Genomic DNA, 19,878 nt, shown 5'->3' on the forward strand with positions numbered 1-19,878 from the left:
GACCTTGGGGGCAGACTTTCTATAATCTTTATACAAATGATATAAACACACTTTGTAAAATTACTGAATTAGATCAACTACTAAAATTGCAGCAGAATGAGAAGAAAACATTTCTGTACAATGCTGCCCCCTGCTGGAGAATGAAAGCAACTTCAGCGGTTAAGTGTGAGTTACTATTTGCATAATAACTAGTGGTTAATCTGCATTTTATAGTTGTATGTCGGGTAATTCATAAAACAAATTAATGAAGAATGTTTTAACACACATGGTATGCATAATCAAATGAATTTGGAGTTTCATTGATAGATGGTTGGAAGGTTGGGTTTGTGGATGACAGTAATTTAGGAGTTACAGGTTTGTGGAAAAAAGTAATCAGGCTGCTGCTCCCTCGCTCCCCATGTTCAATTTTTTTAAGATAATTGCAGCATTAAAATAGTTCCTACAGTCCTCAAGATAAAAGATTAAAATTTGCAGTTTAAATGTAATTCAACACTGAAACAGCTACCATGATTTTTGGTAAGTCACAGTCGCATGTAGCTAGAATATTCAGGTCACCGTATTTTAAAGCATTAAAAGCACTAAGTACATTGGTGGAACTTCTAATGAAGTTGTTTGAATATGTAATTGTTTTTTAAATGTTTTATTTTACCATTGTTTGACTAGGAATATTCCCATTGAGATACAAAGTATTTTTTACAAGGGAGCCAAAACAATGCAATGTATTCACTTACAGCATTGTCTTAAAACGCATTCTCAAACCCTTAAAAGAGAGAAATCTCAAAATTAAACTTAATGGTAAAATAAAAAAAATATTTGTTGTCACGTACTCAGCAACATGTGCACAGGGTCTCCAATACCTTACAAATTATCTACCTCCAAAGTAGTTGTCTGTGCTGAGAGTTATTTCCGTAGTCTCCTATTAAACATAATACATGTTAAAAAGAAACACCAATTAAAATGACTGATTGGGCCTATGTTGTCAAAGTGTTGTGTACTGTAAAAGTAAAGATATCTTACTTGAAATCTACTCAGGTAAAAGTGAAAGTCACCCATTAAATAAAACTTGAGTAAAAGTCTTAAAGTAGCTCAAAGTAAATCAGGGTTCTCACTCTTTTCCATAGATAATTTTCCAGGACATTTCAAGGACATTTTCATTGATGATCAAGCTGGTATGACCGTCTAAATTTAGTTCCTAATTTAGTTCCTAAATAGTCTAATATGTTCCTCTCAGTGGAAGTCTACATTGAAGACATGCAGTCTATGACTATCCATGAAATCATCTCTTACATGCTTAAAAATGATAGCAAATTGATTATAGAATAATGCAACCACAGATGTACAGCACTTCACTTTATTAGTGCAACCAAGCAACAATGATGGGCAACTCTCATCTCAGCTTTCTCTTTTCTCAAATAATATAAAATGAGCTAAGAAAAAAACAAAAGAGCCAGCAAAGGACTCTGGAAGCTGCCTTACTGAAATAAATAAATACTAATAATAATCAGAGGATCAGTGCTTAAATTGACCTAAATAGAACTGAATGGCAAAAATGGCCACAAATGTTGAATGGGGATGTGTTTTTTTAACCTTGTTAGATCCCACATAGTCATGTTGGAATAATTTTCCAGGACAATCTGTGATTTTCCAGGACATTTTACTTTTTCTCCCATTTTCCAGGTGTTTTCAAGTACTGGAAAACTGGTCAACTGTTTTCCAGGTTTTCCAGTTTTTCCAGGACGCGTGGGAACCCTGTAAATGTACTTAAGTATCAAAAGTAAAAGTACAAAGAAACAAAACAGCTAGAAATAGTTGTTTCTCTCACAAGCTTAACTAAGTGTAATTCTCGCTCCCTCAACTCCTTTCTCCTCTTGCTCCCTCCCTCCCTCCTTCACCTCTTGCTCCCTGTCCCTCCCTCTCTCTCCCTCCCTCCTTCTTCTCTTGCTCCCTCCCTTCCTTATTTAAAGTCCACAAATTTGCGGTTCATCTTCAGCAGAAGTTGTTTTTCAAAATTGCGAGAGTTCAATCGTGCTCTTCGTGGGCTGAAGACAAGTCCTGCAATGCTTAACAGTCGCTCACAGGCTGCAGAGGCAGGTAGAGGTGTATTCAGTAGTGTGCTTTGTGGTCCAGCAGAGGGCAGACTTACAGTGTACAGTATTCTCCGCCTGACCTATCAATCCAGGAGCAAATTAAAAAAAAGAACACAACAGGCGTGGCTGTGGTGATAGGATAACCACATCATTAAGAACCAGAGAAGCAGTGTGATGGTGTATTTTGGGTTTGATAGAGGGCATCATGCTGCTTACAGATTGTAATGACATAGCCAACTTACACTGTATACAAGATTAATTTGTTAAATCTGATCATTTCTGTATTTGAAGGATGAAAAAGACTTTAAACAAAATAAGTATGCTGTCTATTTTGCAAATGTAGTACATAGTTTAATTTACCGATATACAGTGATAGGCTGGGAACTGATAGAATTAAATAAGCTCTACATTTACATTTTTCTGATGTTTCTTAAAGGTGATATTGTCTTTGATTATGTGTCAGTAAATGGCTGAATTTGTTTTGGTCCTTTAACTGAAATTTTCCTTCACCAATTATAAAATACAGACGGGGATTTACGCTATTACCTGACTCTGAGTTTCTGTCCTGTATCGAAAGTTTTAATCAAACAGGATATTCCGATGACAAAAAAATATATACAGGATATTTAATGTAAGGTTGATTTCTACTATCTGCTTTCTCCTAAACCTAAAACTCATTATTAATGAAAACCTAAATACGGACAGCACTTATGCATTTTTTGTGACTTTATGCTACACAAATGTAAGGTGTCTGATTTTATTTAAAACATATTTTTGAGGACGATGAAAGTCAGGACACTGACTCGATGTTGATGTCTATCAGAGCAGGGTCAGTCAGCAGAGTCAGGTTGCAACAAACTTTGGATTATTGTAGGCTACCTCGTGACTTCAGTTTTCTTGGCTGCATTTAATTTACTATTATAATTACCATTACTATTAATTTATAAAGTTAACATTTGGCAGGATTAAAACAAATATTTCAATCCTGCATCAGATTCTGTTGAATAAAGATGTATCGTCAGCTCGGATGGAGATGGATATATCATGAAGTCGGAAACAAAGTTCCATCTTATTTTTTTACGCTAAAGTTTGAGTTATGTGACCGTATGAATAGATCCTGTAGTCGTGTCAGTAAATTTATTGACGAATCAAGATCACGCGGCTGTGCCAAATGCGTAAATTACGCACGTCTATGGATCAAGCTTTAAATTACACACAGCCCCTCCCTCGATATACACACCTATATATTGATCATGCAGCTATTTATTGATATAAATATTACATACATTTAGAAGTATATATCAACAGTCCTGACTGAGTGAAAAAAGGGAACCTCAGTTTGGAAATTTTTAATGATCTGCGCTCATAGGTCACGCTCACTAATGTAACCCATCGCGGACTCTGTCTCGATCTTTTAGAAACTGATTTTGCATTTTATACAAAATTATGATGAACCACACTTTGGAGGTGTTTTGAAATTATGCATCTGTCAGTAATTGTGTTTATTTGGTCTTTGTAATGTTGATGGATAAGTGTGTGCGCATCCCCACGTTCTCCTGGTTCTGACGCATTCTTTTTTTTCCATGGTTCCTCTTTATATCGAGATATTATTCAAACAAACTGAACCTCAAACAGCAAGAAAAAGTTTTTCACTACTTTCACTCGACGATTTCCGGTGAATTTCACTCTTTACCTGCGGTGCAATAATGTTTTATTTTATAGATCTAATAAATATAGCCTACAAATATATTTTCAACAATTTAACTCAGAGCTGAGCTATGAAGCATTATATCAGAAATGTCAGTGTGACTAGGGGTAAAACTTGAACTTATTTGCTAACCAAACTGACCCCAGGCCCCGACTTTAATAGAACCTCTTTTACAAAATGTAATGTTAAAAATATTGCAATAGCTTTTGTCGACCCAAACAAGATGAAAACTTTTATTTTGTTCCCTTATATGTCTAACATCTGAATGTTTGTTAATTCAAACATTTATAGAGCCACCATATTGAATCTGTAGCATGTTAGTATCTCCACACATGAAATCTGAACATACTGGAGTGATCCAGCAGCTCATTTTGTTTCTGGTGAACTACTCCATGGATGGGTTTAAAGGACTAACAGGCCATCAACGCGTGATAAAACACTCATCTTATAGATGCTCAAACTTGTGCAGGTTACTTGAGATCATTAAATGTAGTTTTTGTTTTACTGTATCAAAGCTTTGTTCTAACACGTGTTTTCTGTTGAAGTGTGATGTTCCTCGCCAGCTTCAGGATCCCAAACAGACCAGGAGAGCCTCTGCACACCGTGCAGAGAGAAAGCCCCAAGCTTTCCCTCCCTGCTCATGCTGCAGGAGCAACCAGGTAAGACATTAGATGTTCTTACTTTGAGAAAAAATACAGATTTGTGTACCTTGACAGAGAATCCCGATGTGATTGTCTACTTGAAGCTTCATCATTTCCACTTGTTTATCCAGTTGTTTTTTTTTAATTGTTGAGATCTGTTGCTGAGAACTTTACTGGAGACTAACATCCTCTCATTTGTTATAACTCTCTCCAGGATTCAAATCCCCGTCACTCATCTCCTGCATCCAGAAAGAAGAGGGAGCAGGCCTCCGTGGCACGCCCCTCTTCTTCAGAGCATCTTGCAGAGCTGACTCGGGATCCTGCTCCTCAGCACTCCACCCATGATGCTGTTGTTTCTCCTCCGGTCCAGAGGCCTCAGTCCACGATTCCACCTGCTGAGCGGGCTTCGGTCTGTGGTCCCCAGCACCCAGCCCTCCACAGCTCCTCCAGACGACAGTCCACTGATGATCCATGGTTATACAGTGCCAGAGTACCAGCAGATTTATCTGTGGTAGATGACATGCTCAGGTATGTTTTTGTCAAATATCTGGAATCTACTTCTATCTACATCCAAAATTCATTTTGTTTTTATAACTTTTGTATTACCAAGCTTTCTTTCGGTCCCTTCTGCAGGTACAAGGATGGTTGTCTTCGTCCACACAGTCTGGATCTAGGACGACGCATAAAGCAGAAGCTGTGGGAGTGCCTGAATCGTCCTTCATTCACTGAAACGGTAGAGGAAAATGGACTTGGTAATGTGAATGTCTCATACGAGGTTGGAGATAATCCTCCTCTTTATGATGTGGAGATCTCCGGTGAACCATAGCCCGAGACTCAGCCTAGAAAGCAAGTTAAGACTTACAGTCTTTACTTTAGCTGTTGAGTTTAACTGTTTCACCTGTAAATATTGTAGTTTTAAGTATAGGACATGTAAATATTGTAGTTTTGAGTATACGTTAAGATAAGTGTTATAGTATGAGTCAAGATAAGTGTTGTAGTTTCGCAGAAAACCTCTCAGAAAATCTCTTACAGCCAGACCAAAAATAACTTCCGAAAACCCCCAAAAATCCAAGGTACAAAGACAATCCTAAGCCTCTAAAAATGTCCCTGCCTCCTCATGTAACATCTGGAAACTAGACAGCCACCAAGCTACACCTCCATCCTGCCTCCATTCTTAAAAAGAACATCTGCGACCTCAAACATGTGCCAGCAGCTTTTTACCACCAAACTGCTGCACATGGAAAATAAATATGTCAACCTCATAGACTGTAAAAAATATGGACGTAGTATCCGTGACGTCACCCATCTGTTCCTGAGAGCTGTTTTGAAGCAAATCGGCGGCAGCAGCCATATTGGTAATGCGGAACTCAACTAGGCAGAGTAGTGTGAGTCTCTTAGCCAATGGCTGTGTGTTCCCGACCGGGAGTCACGTCAGTCATGTCCTTATTTGGGCAAAACTCATAATCTTAATATCTTCTTAACCGTCATGTTAGAAAAAAATTCACCCTCCGTACAGTGTGTGCTGATAGAGAGATTAGCGTTGTAGGGCCAAGACGTTTTTTGAACCAGGCTGCAAACATGTTTATTAATGCTGCAAAGATCGTCTTTTTCCCATTAATATCTATGTGGTTTCCGGTGTTTCTGCAGCCAGCCTCAAGCGGATTTTCGATGTATTGCAGTTTATATCACTTCCGCATTGGCTTCATCGTTTGAGACCGGAGTTTGCCGCTTGGTCAACCTCCATCTCCAGCCTTTGCATTAATCCATCAGCCTCTGCCTCCACCATCAAAATGTTAAAGACTGTTGCCTTCACTGCCTTCTTCTCAAGTCTCTGCCTGCCACCTTAAAGGGAAATTTCAGTTTTATTGAAGTGGGGTCGTATGAGTTACAGTACACTATTGCTCCTGCTAGCCACAATGCGTGCTGGTGAGCTCTTCCCCCTTAATAAGAAAATTCCCAGAGGACCGGCAGGAAAGCTAGGCTATTTTCTTTGCCGACGGAGCCTCCTATTTCTCGTAATTTTGCCAAAGTTGAGAAAATATGGCTCAGGAACTCATCACGGTGCAAATGCATGCACTAGTAGAAAAAATTGGAACTATTCAGTTTGCTGTTTGTTTTGGCACTATTTTCGGACGCACCTCGCAGACCAGTGTTCTTCCGCTGCATGAGCAGATATGTGCGGAGGAATCATAATAAGTGTATTGAGTCCATAACCAAAAACTTTTTTATTTTCAACACCGTGATAGAAATGGGAAGCTGCAGGCGATGATTTATAATTAAGGTGGCCATATTGTATTATTGGTTGTGAGGCAGAGGGCACAACCTGGGGGACTGCGTATTTCACTGGCATCTGTCGTACTGGTAATGGTTATGTACCTGCTGTCCGGATGAAGCACCAGCTGATGGTATCCAGCTCTCAGATCCAGTTTGGAACACACAGTCGCTCCATTTAACTCATGTATCACGTCATCTATGGTTGGAGTGACGTGATGGCTGTGTTAGCTTGCCTCATGTCAACACAAAGTCTGTCTTTGTTTTGTCTTCTGGCTTTGGAGGTGCGACGATAGGCAAGACCCAAGGAGTCGGGCCAGCAACCTCCTTGATGATTTCCTCTGCTTCTAGCTTCCGAAGCTCATCCTCAACCTTCTGGCGGATGTGGAATGGCACACTGCGATGTGGTTGGCATGTAGGTCTGACGTCAGGGTTTATGTGAAGCTTCACCTGAAAGTCTTTTAATTTGCCAATTCCTTCGAACAGCTTTGGATGACTTGCAACCAGCTCATCTGCAACTGTGCAACACTGTGGCATGGTTCATACTGTGGTTACTATTTTAATGAGTCCCAGAGCTTTTGAAGTCACATAGCTGAGAATGTTAAATCCATCGCCTTCAACCACAAAGAATGTGCATGTTGATGTTTTCTGTCCCTTTTCCATGCTGCACTTGAAAGCACCACTAACAGGCAATGCAATCTTGGATTTAAAGATCTTAGTTTTAGTGGGACTGAGTTGTGGGCGGGGCTTCAGTTTTTGAAAATGTACTTCACAAATACAGTTGGCTGTGGCCCCTGAATCTATCAAGACAAGCATTCTGTTGTCATTATGCTTTATGTGGGTCTGTGGCAGTTCTGAGGTTTCTTTAGTATCTACTGCAAAAACATAAGCGTTGTGCACTTTTTTTTCCTCATCTGGAGCAGTCTCAGTTATATTATGAACTTTCTTTGGTTGCCAGTTCACTCTGCTTTGTGGTCTCCTCATATATGAGTCTTTGGGTTTTGAACGGCACTGCTCTGCAAAATGATTCTACTGCCACAGGCTCTGCATTGTTTACATTTGGCAGGGCATTCATTATCATGGGGATAATTACCTCCTCAGTTCCTGCAGCGATTATTCGGACGTTGTTTCTCCGACCTGTTGCTGTTATCTGGTTACTTCCTTGCATTCCTTCGACCCACTGCGTTGATAGTTACTGTTGTGCCAGTTTGCTGCATTTCGGATAGTTCTAATGTTCGTCCATGGTCAAGGAGCTGATGCAGACTTGAATCAGGCTCTCTCAGTGCTTTCCTGCGCAGTCTTGATGATGTACAGCTTTGAATGATTTGCGTTTTTATTTCTTCTTCTTGAAATGTTTTTCTGAAAATGCACACTTGATATTGAACATTTTTCTTGGGAGAGAGATAAGCGGCCAACTTCTGCGTTGCGTCAGCATACTTATCATCCGCTGCTGCTAAAGTACCGTAGATGTCATGCACTCGTTCTCCTGCTATGTGTAATAGCAGTGCTTGGAGCATCTCCAGTTCTGTTCATTGCAGTGGTGTAATTCTCAAACCTTTGCACATATTTAGCCCAGCGAGGTCCGACAGAGCCAGGTTCAGTTTCTGTGTCAAAAGGTGGAAGGGCATCGGTGTGTCCTGCCATACCTGCTCCATGTGTAGATCTCCACGTGTCTGTTAGCTTCTTTGTTTAGCTTAGCTTATCTGTGTCGTTGCCGTTCGTCTGTCCACTTCATTTCTCCTTGGAAAAACAGCAGCGCTCCTGTCGACCCTCTTGGATTGGATTTTTAATCCTCGTCGCCAATGTAATGTTTGTGTGTTTCATGTTATGCACGTGGCTCACAACAACAACGTGCTTCGGTAACGACGTTTATTGTCCAACTGACTGCATGCACACACAATCACAGTTTAACTGCCTTCTGATGTTACGCTGTATTGCCAACAGATGGCGCTGTTGTGCCATGATTGCACTACATTCCTGCAAACATAGGCGGTAAACTAACTTTGAATGTGGATTGCTTTATGCACGCACTCACCCAACACTTAAACAACTGTGCAATAGTAAAACGATTAGCATTGACAAAATCCCAAACGCTCTAACAGGCGATCAGAAGAAAACAAACGTGCTCTTCCGGTGAAAAGTGCTCATGTAATATAAAACTATTACAACTGTAAATAGTTTGTAGTCTGAGAAAAGATATAGAAACTGAGAAACGATTCAATCAGACAGTCGTGAATTTTGCTAATCCAAATTTCAATCCAGTCAGATTGACCAATCAGAAGGTGCGAAAATCTGCAGTCACAGTAGACTATGTGACGTCATCTCCCGGCGCGCCATAGAAACACGAAGCATTTCTTGGTTTTGACCGGTTTTGACTCATTTCTCGTTTTTTTTTTCGATGTATCTCGTACTTTGTGTTTGTGGAGGAATCATAATAAGTGTATTGAGTCCATAACCAAACTTTTTAATATTCAACACCGTGATAGAAACGGGAAGCGGCAGGCGATGATTTATATTTAAGGTGGCCATATCGGATTATTGATTGTGAGGCAGAGGGCACAACCAGCGGCGGGTCTGTGTATTTCACTGGCATCTGTGGTAATAAAAAAAAAAAAAAAAAACTGGCTGTACAGGCTAGTTAAAAAAAAAAAAAAAAAAAAAAAAAAAAAAAAAAAAAAAAAAAACTGTACACGCTGGTTAAAAAAAAAAAAAAAGCAAGCAAGCTACAGGTGTTAGTAAAAGTTCCTCTGCCTCACAACAATTTTGTCCATATCCTGTCAATCAAATCCCCCTTCTCCATTTTTTAACAATTCTAAAATTCCTCCACCTCCTGCCACCTCGACCAATCAGATGACAAGACATATACGCGTGTGCAGACAACAACGGTAAACTCCGTCAAGGCATCTTTCACGGTAGATCATTAAAAGGGTTTTCAGATTTGTTGTGATCTATGTATTAGTTTATTGCTTGGACATGCTGACTTTACAGGTTTTTCATTTGTTTACATTGTTTTCGTCATGTACATGTTCCGCCTGACTCAAGCTAGAGAAACACCTTCTGACAGTTTTCCAATTGCCAGTATAACAGTGTGTGATGCTGATCGATGATGACAGAAACTATTTGTGATATTGGGAAAAAAAACTACAACCAGAACACTTTTACACAACGTGTCGTGTTTAGATCAATTTGAAGTGTTAGTCACGGTTTATACATTTACCGTCGCATTTCTGCCTTCTGGGCTGTGCCGGTCGCTGAAAATTCCCGCAAATCTCCCCAATTAGCCTTGTCAAGTCAAATAAACCACAATGAAAAGGTTTAGATTGATTATCGGTGGACAAAGTTAGGGTAAATGGTGCTACCGGCAGTAGCACAGTAGGCAGTAGACTACTCATTCTAGTACTAGTACTAGTACTAGTTCATTCCTCACAGATTGAGTACCGGCAGTAGCTCAGTCGTTAGGGCCTCAGCTTGGGAACTGGAGGGTCGCCGGTTCGAGTACAAGTGTGGATGATATTAGGCAAGTGGGTTTATTTGAATGGTCAATACTCGGGATTCTCACTGTGATATATCTCCATAAGTACATGTCCACTGCATGTTTGTGAATAACACTGTAACGTGAATCGTAGTATTCGTATTGTCTGCTATCTATCCTTGGTTTCGTCGACGGCGGCAGTCATATTGGAAATCAAGCAGGTGGAGTTTGAGCCTCTTAGCCAACAGTCATGTGTTCCCGACCGGGGGTGAAGTCAGTCATGTCCTTGTATCTTAATATCGTCTGAACCATCGTGTTAGAAATAAAAACCCCACCACAGATCATTAACATACGTCCGTTTCTTAACAGTCTGTGTGTGATGAGCTGAGATTGAAAGGTGTTTGATATGAGATTTTAAACACAAAATACTGAACATAAAGCAAAATCATAAATCTTAAATTCAAAACAACAGAGGGTGGATTATGTTATATCTGATTGGGTTTTTTTTTCAGATTCAATATCTAATTAAATAGAGTAATATAGTCTCATATCATAGATAGAATATATATTCTGATCAGTTGTTTCCCTGTTTGTTCTGGTTTTCATCATGAAGAGAAGTCTGACAGTAAAGTTTGTCTGTTAGTAAAAACACTTTTATATTTCCTGTCAAGTTAATAAAGTTTCATATAAGGCTGATCATTAATGAGCACAGGGTTTGAAAAGAGGTGCATGGTTTCTATTTTCCCTTAAAGTAATAAATAATTTAATAATGAGGCATTTTAAAAGTAAATCGATCTCTAATGCATCAGGACATAATAAACAGAGAGCAGATTCTCTTCTTCTGCCGGTGTGTGTTAAACAGGTAAACACAGAGACAGATCTCTGTTACTGTTTATATTTATCACTTGGGTATGTACCAAAAACTGTGTGGAGCATGACCAAAATAATAACATGGGTAGAAAAATTTCACAAACACACACACACACACACACAAATGTATATATATATATATATATATATATATATACTATTGGTTATGGAGTCTGACAAGAAGGGACAAAGCAGACTCTTTCTGCTCAGGAGACTCAGGTATTTTGGTGTGGAGGGGGCTCTTCTGAAGTCCTTCACATCATGAACAGATGTTGTTTGTAAATAGTTAAACCTTTGAAACATGAACAGATGTTGTTTTTAAATAGTTAAACCTTCACAACATGAACAGATGTTGTTTGTAAATAGTTAAACCTTCACAACATGAACAGATGTTGTTCAGAAACACCGGAATCTACGTAGATATGAATGGGAAAAAGACGATCTTTGCAGCATTAATAAACATGTTTACAGCCTGGTTCAAAAAACGGCTTGGCCATATGAAGCTAATCTCTCTAATGGCACACACTGTACGGGGGGTGAATTTTTTTCTAACGTGACGGTTCAGAAGATATTAAGATTACGAGTTTTGCCCAAATAAGGACATGACTGACGTGACTCCCGGTCTGGAACACACAGCCATTGGCTAAGGGGCTCACACTACGTGACACTCTGCCTGGTTGAGTTCCGCATTACCAATATGGCTGCTGCCGTCGATTTGCTTCAAAACAGCTCTCAGGAACAGATGGGTGACATCACGGATACTACGTCCATATTTTATACAGTCTATGGTAGAAACTGGGAGAGAGTGGGGGAAAAAATGCGGTAAGAAAGTCTCAGGCTGGACTCGAACCCGGGTCTGTTGATTTACAGGCGTGCAACTTAACCATTCGGCTAAATCCGCAGCTAATTCGAAACTGGTCCGCAACACCGCCAGACGCAATCCTCCTCTTTCTAGCTCGCTGGCTCCGTCTTACCTGTCCTTCTCTCCTCACTCCTTCACTCAACCTGCACCCAGCCCCTAAAGACGAGGAGCAGTTTAGGCTGTGGCTGAAGGCGCCGAACCTCAAGTGCCCACCTAAGCGCCCGTATGTGTGCTCGTTTGATTTCGTGGACGGGAAGCCGACAGATGAGTACCCTTACCCCGAGAAATGGCTCGGCTATGATGCTCCAGTAAAGAAGCCCCTGCTCTGTAGAGGTTCTCAGATATGGGTAAGCTAGCTTGTTATTGTTGACTTGTTAGCCTAAAGTTACACTCGTGTAATCCGTGTTTGTTTACCTCTAACGTTGTGAACATAATGAACATTTAATTGACTGCAATTAATATGGAGGATTACCATTGCGACCATATAAGTATCAAACTTACGTTGGTTATTTACATTACAGTCTTACTGTAGCACATATTATCCCTGTAAGATGCTTGTAGGCTAGAGCAAGCTACATTTAGAGAGCTCTGTCTCACATGATTTTGAATGCTGACCGTGCCGTACTAATGCTCATGATGTTGGACCTTCAAATACACTCACTTGACTTGTGTGAGCGCCTGGTTGAAATTGAAGTGCTAATGTGAAAATGTGTTGTTTTTTTTTCAACAGATGCATCAGTGAGAGTCAGCGAAGCAGTGGACAACTGCAAGGAGGACCAGATTGCCATGCCCACACGCTGCGATGTGGAAACTCAGTGGGAGGATCTGCACGTCTCTGACCACAGCTATGGTTTAAAAGCATCGCTCCACCTGAAGCCACTGACATACGATATCGGAACACGGTGCGCTGAGCCAGCTGCGTTGTAGAGATCAAAGAGATCGTCGTGGACTTCAGGAGAGGCCGACAGCAGCACCTCCCACTGACCATCAACGGCGCTGCTGTGGAGAGGGTGAGCAGTACCAAGTTCCTGGGACTGCACATCTCTGATGACCTCTCCTGGACAAACAACACCGCATCGCTGGCCAAGAAGGCTCAAAAACGGCTCTACTTCCTCTGTAAACTGAAAAAAGCACAAGTCCCACCCCCCATCATGTTCTCCTTTTACAGAGGCACCATCGAGAGCGTCCTCACTGGCTGCGTCGCTGTGTGGTTTGACGGCTGTACTGCCTCCTGCCAAAAGACTCTGCAGCGCATAGTGAACACAGCCAGCAAGATCATCGGTGTTCCTCTGCCCCCCCTCACAGACATTTTCCACACCCGCCTCACCAGCAGAGCCGTCAGCATCGCTGGTGACACCTCCCACCCCTACCACTCCCTCTTCAGTCTCCTGCCTTCAGGGAAAAGGTACACACGCACACACGCACACACACTACATACAAGGACTCTACCTCAGCTGCTTTTTGCACATTAACCGGTTACTCTATCATTTACTTATTCTCAATACTGTCTGCACCTTAATATCATTTGCACTATTATCTATTCTCATTTTCATTGTACATTTTTAAACTGTCACTGCAATACCTGCACTGTGCACATAGGCTGTTTTTATAGATAGAACTGTATTTATTATATTTTATTGTATTTTTATATTTAAATTTTAGATATTTCAAGAGCTGGAAGAGAGAGAAACAGCATCTCGTTTTTCCTGAATGTCTTGTATATTCAGTGAAAATTGACAATAAAAACCTTTGAATCTTGAATCTTGAATCTTGTACTCCACCTTACTGAGGAAGGACAACCTTTGTTTGCTCCACACAGGGTTGTCTCTTTATGGAGGCTTTCAACTGTGTTGCTGAACACCTCACAAAAGAGTACAATAACAGCTTCCAGTTACACCCCAGGGATCAGCTTCTTATGACCCTGATGAAGCTGCGTGTCAATTTATTGCAGGGTGACCTTGCTGAGAGGTTTGGTGTCTCTCAGACCATAGTAAGCAAGGTGATTACGTGCTGGCTTGATCTCACGGAGGAGAACATGAGATATTACATACCCTGGCTTCCCATGGAGACCATTCAGGCAACAATGCTTCAGTGTTTCAAGGAACACTATCCAAAAGCCACCTGTGTGATTGACTGTTCAGAGACCCCCCCCTTCCAAAGCCACGCAACCTTGACTGGAGAAGTGAGTCCTACAGCTGCCGTTTCTGGTTGCAGCAGCTTCGAACCCTCTTTACCTTTTACACTATTTAACTTTATTTTTTGCTATTTTTTCCTTATAAAAAAGGATGCATCTTGTTTGTGACTTATTGTACCACCGCAGTGTTTTAGTTGTTGATTATTTTTGAAGGAGTTAAGTGGTATTCTGACTTCATTGTCTGGAGAATGACTTACTCCCGTGAGGAACTACTGCGCTACAGGCGTGCAGCAGGAGTTCCCTCAACGTGCATCCCTGAGGAGATACGGAGAGGCGGCCAACGCGGGAAGAAGGCCGGCAGGAAAGTCAGAAAGAGGATCGAGAGGGACAGAAAATTCAAGCCTTTTCTTCCATCCATCATCATGGGGAACGTGAGGTCACTCGCCAACCAGACGGATGAACCGATGGCTTTAGTAAACAGCCAGAGCATCTACAGGGAGTGCAGTTTGCTCTGCTTCACGGAGACATGGCTGCACGGGAATATACCGGACACTGTGCTTGAACTGGCTGGCTTCACGCTGATACGCGCAGACAGGGGAAAGCAGAGCGGTAAGAAGAGAGGAGGAGGTCTTGCTGTCTTTGTGAACTCTAAATGGTGTAATCCCAGGCATATTACAGTGAAGCACTCTGTCTGCACCCCTGATGTGGAACTTTTGGCGGTGGGATTACGGCCGTACTATCTGCAGCGGGAGTTTTCACACACCATCGCTGTGACTGTCTACATTCCTCCATCAGCTGCAGCGGCTTCAGCGAGTGACGTCCTCTAGTCTGTGATCGCGTGCCTGCAGACGCAGCACCCCAAAACTCTGGACCTTCTGTGTGCCAACGTGAGGGGGGCTTACAGCTGTTCTCCTCCCCCCCCTCTTGGAGAACCAGACCACAACCCGATCCACCTGGAAACCACGTACAGGCCACTCGTGAACCTGCAGGAGACCTGCACCAGGATGGTAAAGGTTTGGTCTAAGGATGCAGAAGGAGCCCTCCAGGAGTGCTTCAATGTCACAGACTGGGAGCTTTTTAAAGAGGACCACGGTGACATTGAAGGTCTCTCTCGTTGCATTACAGACTACATCCGCTTCTGTGAGGATACCATCATCCCAACAAAAAAGATCCGCTGCTTCTCTAACAATAAACCCTGGATTAATAAGGAAATCAAAGCCCTCCTCAACAGGAAGAAGAGGGCCTTCATGTCCAAAGATCAGGAGAAGCTCAGAGCTGTTCAGAAGGAGCTGAAGAGGGAACTCAGTGAAGTTAAAAACAGCTACAAGGAGCGGATAGAGGCCAAGTTGGGACAGGACAGTACGAAAGAGGTGTGGAATGGGATGAAACAGATGACAGGATGCAACAAGCCTGCTCTGAGAGCTGAAGGAGACCCAGAATTTGCTTCTGTGCTGAACCTGTTCTTCAACAGGTTCGACACATCCCCCACCACGGTGAGCTCAGATAGTGATCCTGGGTCGTCAACCACCTCAACAGAGTCTCCAGCAGAGGTGTGAATGGGGGATTCACACCTCTGCTGGAGACTCTGCTCTTTGTCCAATCAGCAGCTTGGCTACCTTTCCCCCCCTCAGCCCACCAGCAGCTTCTATGGACATTCCTCTTCACCCTCTACACCTCCGACTTCCGCTTGGACTCTGGTTCCTGCCACCTCCGGAAGTTTTTCCGACGACTCCTCCATCGTTGGACGCATCAGCGAAGATGACGAGGAGGAGTACAGAGGACTGATAGAGAGCTTCATCACGGGGTGCGACAGCAATCACCTGAAGCTCAACATCAGTAAGACTAAGGAGCTGGTGGTGAACTAAGATAAGATAAGAGATTCCTTTACTCGTCGCACAACGGGGAAATTCAAGTGTCACAGTAACAGAGTAGACAGTGCAAAAGAAATATATAAAGCAAACAAGAGCCTATAAAGTAACACTTATTAAAATGTTATTAGCAATTAAAAATTTAAATTAAAGAGGTCAAAAATAAGCATATCTTAAATTCACACACATATATATATATACATATACTATTGGTTATAGAGTCTGACAAGAAGGGACAAAGCAGACTCTTTCTGCTCAGGAGACTCAGGTATTTTGGTGTGGAGGAGGCTCTTCTGAAGTCCTTCACATCATGAACAGATGTTTGTAAATAGTTAAACCTTCACAACATGAACAGATGTTGTTTGTAAATAGTTAAACCTTCACATCATGAACAGATGTTGTTTGTAAATAGTTAAACCTTCACATCATGAACAGATGTTGTTTGTAAATAGTTAAACCTTCACATCATGAACAGATGTTGTTTGTATATAGTTAAACCTTTACAACATGAACAGATGTTGTTTGTAAATAGTTAAACCTTCACATCATGAACAGATGTTGTTTGTAAATAGTTAAACCTTCACATCATGAACAGATGTTGTTTGTATATAGTTAAACCTTTACAACATGAACAGATGTTGTTTGTAAATAGTTAAACCTTCACATCATGAACAGATGTTGTTTGTAAATAGTTAAACCTTCACATCATGAACAGATGTTGTTTGTCAATAGTTAAACCTTCACAACATGAACAGATGTTGTTTGTAAATAGTTAAACCTTCACATCATGAACAGATGTTGTTTGTAAATAGTTAAACCTTCACATCATGAACAGATGTTGTTTGTATATAGTTAAACCTTTATAACATGAACAGATGTTGTTTGTAAATAGTTAAACCTTCACAACATGAACAGATGTTGTTTGTAAATAGTTAAACCTTCACATCATGAACAGATGTTGTTTGTAAATAGTTAAACCTTCACATCATGAACAGATGTAAATTGTTATTTTTATAAACCTTCACAGCTTGAATTGATGTTTGTTAATTGTTATTTTTATAAACCTTCACAAGTTGAATTGATGTTATGTGTTTGTAAACAGTTATTTTCATAAATGTAGGTTGAAAAGTTAAAAACAAGCAAACCTATTAAGTTACTGTGCTATGGCATTCTTTGGGGGGGAAATAGTAAATGGTCTCAGAAGGGAGGATGTGGTGTTAGTGCTTTGTAACTGCACAGTTTGCATATACTGCCACCTAGTGGATATACACTGTAACTTCCGGTGACTAAGGAGTTAAGGAATAAAGCCATCTCGTTGTAATCCTGCCGTCCGTGTCCAGTACTTTAATAGTCAAGTACAACTCTCAAACATAACGTAACAGTGACATTACAGTCTTACTGTAGCACATATTATCCCTGTAAGATGCATGGAGGCTAGAGCAAGCTACAGTTAGAGAGCTCTGTCTCACATTATTTTCAATGCTGACCGTGCCGTACTAATTCTCATGATGTTGGACCTGCTTCAAATACACTCACTTGACTTGTGTGACCGCTTGTTTGCGTCACTTCCGTTGCCTAGCAGTAACGCGAAATGCCGATGGGAGTCAGGAAGTGGTTAGCAGCAGTCGGAGTAGAAACATGACACACAAGAGAAATGCTCAAGGTATGCGTTGTTTACGGTTGCTCTAACCGATCAAACAGAGACAAGTCGACAGGTTTTTAATCGTGTAAGTTCATGTGGAAGTAGCTCACTTCTTCCATCACTTGTAATGTCACGTTTTTCCCATCTTTCTTCTAACCCAACATGGATCATTTACATTTTGGCCGCTCAGCATCATGGGAAATACTAGCATCAGGTGTTCATGCGACTCATTTCTCCTTATTTTCCCGATGTATCTCCTACTTTATGTTTGTGGATAAATTATAGTACGTCTAAGGAGTCCATAACACAAATATAACAGAAATAAAACATTTAAATTTTAAAATTCAACACCGCGATAGAAATGAGTAGTTGCAGGAGGTGGTTCAAATGGAAGATACGTCCATGATATCTTTGGGACCGGGAAGGGCATACTTGTGGGGTGGCTGTGACGGTGAATCGACTGTGAAGCGTCGTTCACTTGAATGCCACATTGACAGCCACTCGCGTGCACTTACTGGAACTTGGACCGGCCGGTCCTTCAAGTCATTGCGGTACCGTCCAGTTCTTTTATTTCCAAATAGCTGAGCCAGATAGGCTCCAGCCTCATGTGTAGTTCTGCTCAAATCCAAAGTATTATTTCAACCCATTTTGATGGCTTGAGGTACACCAACATAATATATAGGATCTTAATGTATCTTAATATATACTACAATATTATTTATTATTAATATCTACCAATGATCACACTGGGAGAGAGAGAGAGAGAGAGAGAGAGAGACAGACAGACAGACAGACAGACAGACAGACAGACAGACAGACAGACAGACAGACAGACAGACAGAGACTATAGCCTCTGTATGTGGGGCGGTTAGACCGCTAAGCCACCAGCGCCCCAGGTCGGACATATTTAATGAGATAAATGATGTGGTTCAAATGGCCTCATGTACAGTAGCGTATAGCCTAGCTTTCCTGTTGACACTCCAGCTGGTTCCTCAGTACATGGGCTCCTAAAAGCAAGCAAGCTGCTGCAAATCACAAACTTTCCACAAGAGGGCGCCCCATGCACCTCAAAGTGGAGGAGGTTGCAGAAGCAGAAATCCTCATTTCCTTCCAAACTGTTGAACTGAAATAAAAAGCTCTGAAAGATTTTGCATCACTGTATGGTATGCATAATTCAAAGTCATATGTCAAACATTCATGCAGTGAATTCAGAGTTTTTTGTCTTGTTTCAGTGAAACTGTCCATCAGTTACTGGATGAGAATCAACACTACCTGAGTCTGCTGACTTCTCTGCTGCGTAACGCCACCCAGGAGATGGAGCAGACGGTACAGTTCTGAGGGACTGCATGCATGCATTCAAACAGACTCCTTCAGTAAAAGCTTGCACTACATGTAAAGTCACTGCTGATACATTTGGCTTACTTTGGCAGATGACATTTGAAAGAAATGATGTGAGTGGTTCCTGCATGTTTTGTAAGTCACACATAGATTGTCACTGTGTGTAAATAGTTGTGGTCTGTTGACTGTCCAAAATGTATGACACCATTTACATTTGCATACAGTGTGTTTTAGATTGCACAGGTTCATGATTAATGTCACAGTTCCAGTTTTAAAATGGTGTAATGGCATAATAAAGTGGAGGGGATGGAATACAGAGAGCGACAAATTTAATATTGAAACTGGCTTGTTTTTGTTCTCCTTGCAGGATCAGGACTGGAGCGGGACTTCCATCCAGAGCAGCTGAAGCTGAACCCCAGAAGCCGTAGTAGAGACTGATGAAAGAGCGCCACCATTGTCAAGAGATTATGTCATAAACAAGTGCCTTATCATCAGAGTAACAACCTAAAGCTTTGTGATTCCATACCGTCTTTAACATCCATGTGAAGCTGCTAGACAATGTGTGAAGCAACCAGATTTGGTAAGCTATTCATGTTCAACTTAAATGTTTGTTATTTAACTGTAAAAGCTATTCCCAGCTGTAAGCAAGACTTCTTGTTGATATTGATTGAAGGAAAACCCTGCTGCTGGTGAAGTATGCAACGTGAAATGTCAATAAACGTTGTGAGTGCATGTTTTACATGTATGTTTTGTCTTTCAGTAGCTGTTGATATTTTGCTGTGTGGGAGGCATGAGTGAAAGAAAATAAAATTGACTTCCCAAACCTCTGGCACTCACAGTTTAGAATTTGTTTCAACATATTGGTAACAAGAGGGAATTGAAGCATCAAACACTTGATTCCCTGCATTCTGGAGAGTATTTATTTGAGCATTTGTGTTGGAAATGTAATCATTTAAAAGGAAAACACATAATTATTGATACACAA

The 19,878-nt window shown here is 41.2% G+C and overlaps 2 long non-coding RNA genes across 4 annotated transcripts; one reads left to right on the forward strand and one right to left on the reverse strand.

Annotated features, from left to right (window-relative positions):
* Nucleotides 1–1,972: 1,972 nt before the first annotated feature.
* On the reverse strand, nucleotides 1,973–17,590 carry LOC117821916. Of its 3 annotated transcripts, none has more exons than XR_004633086.1 (3): nucleotides 17,450–17,590; nucleotides 5,043–5,161; nucleotides 1,973–4,942 (listed from the first exon to the last, which is right to left on the reverse strand). It is a non-coding gene; the product is annotated as an uncharacterized LOC117821916 (long non-coding RNA). The 3 variants fall into 3 exon arrangements; XR_004633087.1 differs by lacking the exon at nucleotides 17,450–17,590 and adding an exon at nucleotides 12,413–12,559; XR_004633088.1 differs by lacking the exon at nucleotides 17,450–17,590 and adding an exon at nucleotides 6,813–7,321.
* LOC117821915 lies at nucleotides 17,445–19,720 on the forward strand. Its single transcript, XR_004633085.1, has 3 exons — nucleotides 17,445–17,576; nucleotides 18,788–18,881; nucleotides 19,261–19,720. It is a non-coding gene; the product is annotated as an uncharacterized LOC117821915 (long non-coding RNA).
* The last annotated feature ends 158 nt before the right edge of the window (nucleotides 19,721–19,878 follow it).

This window comes from Notolabrus celidotus, chromosome 11 (assembly GCF_009762535.1).
Source record: "Notolabrus celidotus isolate fNotCel1 chromosome 11, fNotCel1.pri, whole genome shotgun sequence".
Taxonomy (NCBI): Eukaryota; Metazoa; Chordata; class Actinopteri; order Labriformes; family Labridae; genus Notolabrus; species Notolabrus celidotus.